Raw genomic sequence first — 2,532 nt, forward strand, 5'->3', positions numbered from 1 at the left:
GTTTGTTAATCGCATGAGCAGTTGAGTAGCATAGTATGCATAATTAAGAAATGATATCGTGTTTATAAGTTGTTTTACATGTTAGAATATGTTATAGCATGCGGGTAGCATATTCGAGTTAGCATGACTCGATCGAGTGGGACTGACTTGATCGGGTGGGTTTTTGACGTTTTTACGACCAGAATCGAGTTTTAGGGTACTCGATCGAGTAACTAGGGGTACTCGATCGAGTAGGGGGTCACTGGATCGAGTAGCCTGGCTACTCGGTCGAGTATGTTAGAAGTCGAAGGTCTGTTTGTGTTACAAGTCGAGGTACTCGATCGAGTATGGGAGGCACTCGATCGAGTAGCCTCTTACTCGATCGAGTAGGTTGGGACACTCGATCGAGTAGCACCCGGGTAGCCTGTTTTTTTCGTGTTTTGAGGTTTAGTACATGTGTTTATGTCTACCCTTTCTTATATATAGCTTCAAGATGCCGCCTAAGAGAAACGCTTACTATGCGAGAGCTGAGTCCATGAATACGGATGATATTGTTAAGATGTTGGAGCACCAGGATGCTCTTACGGAGGCCTTAAAGAAAGTGAATAAGGATAAGGAGGTTGATCACTCTAAGATCAGCCTTTACATAGCTAGGTTCAACCCAAAGGAGTACAAAGGAACCGGAGAACCAAACCTTCTTGACAACTGGCATCGTGAGATGGAGATTATACTAGACCTGGTTCATTGTCCTGATGAGATGAGGGTAGAGCAAGCTGCGTTCTATCTGAGAGAGGCAGCTGGTGAGTGGTGGGATAAGGTGAAAGTGAGTGCGAGAGAGATGTATGCTAACCAAGGCTTACCTGCTATACCTTGGGATGAGTTCCGTAGGGCTATGAGAAAAGAGTTTGTGCCAGAGCATGTGAGAAGCAAGCTGAGGGAGGAGTTCGATGGGTTCAAGATGACATCTGACATGTCTGTGGCTGAGTACTATAAGCAGTTTAATGAGAAGTCTAGGTATGCTGAGGACATGGGATTGAGTGATGAGAATCTGGCGCTGAGGTTTGAGAGGGGGTTGACCCCTAGGATCATGGATAAGCTACCTGTAGGAATCCTTACTGATGTTAAGGACGCTAATGAGAGAGCTGGGAGGGCTGAGAGGTTAGTGGAGATGGCTCAGGAGAGGTCTGGTGTTGACAAAAGAAAGGCTGAGAGTGAGGGTGGTGGCCAATCTAGTCATAAGAAAGGCAACCACAATCAAGCTAAGGGATTTTCTCATTGGGTCGTGGTTTAGTCTTTGGGGCTTCCTTCGGGCGTGGCCGTGGGGGTAGCAGTAACAGTTGGGGTATGACTTGCTTTGGCTGTGGCGGTGTCGGCCACAAGAAACATGAGTGCACGAGTGTGCCTGGAGCTTTTCAGGGGACGGGTCGTGGAAGTTATTCTCAGGGACCGACACAGAGTTATGCGAGCAACAGAACAAGTGGGTTATGGTCTAACCGGGGAGCCGTAGCTATCGTGTGGAGGTAACCGCAATGGCGGTAATTCTTATCAGAAACCAGCTACGAACAACAACAACAATCGGGGGTCGGGTGCTAAGCCGGCCACATCACCAAGATCTTGTCCAGGGAGGTGGACAAGACCAAAGGGGAAAGTCGTTCGTGATGGACAAGAAAGCGGTGAGGAGGATGCACATGTTATCACCGGTACCTTTCTTGTTAACGGTATTCATACCTTTGTTTTGTTTGATTCGGGGCTTCCCGATCGTTTGTATCATCGAGTCATGTTAAAAGGTTGGGTTTGAGAGTATATGAGTCTGTGAGTGAGAAAGTTTTCATACCTTCGGGAGAGTCTGTATCTTGTGGGAGGTTGTTTAGAGATGTGTCTATGATAGTTGGGCAAGTTGATTTACCTGTAGACTTGCTAGAGTTTCCTTTTAACGGTTTTGAGATGATAGTCGGGATGGATTGGCTGGGAAAGTATAAAGCTAAGATAGACTGTCATCAAAAGAAAGTGTCTTTGAGAGGGCCTAAGGGTGTTAGTGTGTCTTATCGTGGGTTTTTAGTCAAACCCAAAGTTAAGTTGATTGCAGCTATCACGTTGAAGTCTTATCTGAGGAAGGGATGTCCCTTGATCTTATGCCATATGAGAGATGACCGGATAGAGAGTCTGGCAGTTGACGAGATACCAGTGGTGGGAGAGTTTGCCGATGTTTTTCCTGACGAGATTCTGGGGTTGCCACCGAAGAGGGAGATAGATTTCACCGTTGAGTTGAAACCGGGGACGGGGCCAATCTCTAAGGCACCGTACCGGATGGGTCCTAAAGAGATGGAGGAGCTCAGGAAGCAGTTAGATGATCTAATAGAGAAGGGATACATTAGACCTAGTGTATCGCCGTGGGGAGCACCAGTTCTGTTCGTGAAGAAGAAGGATGGGAGTTTGAGGTTATGCATAGATTACAGAGAGCTGAACCGAGTGACGGTGAAGAACAAGTATCCTTTGCCAAGGATAGATGGCCTGTTTGATCAGTTGAGTGGTGCATCAGTCTTTTCCAAGATT

Source organism: Silene latifolia, chromosome 2 (genome assembly GCF_048544455.1).
Source record: "Silene latifolia isolate original U9 population chromosome 2, ASM4854445v1, whole genome shotgun sequence".
Lineage (NCBI taxonomy): Eukaryota > Viridiplantae > Streptophyta > Magnoliopsida > Caryophyllales > Caryophyllaceae > Silene > Silene latifolia.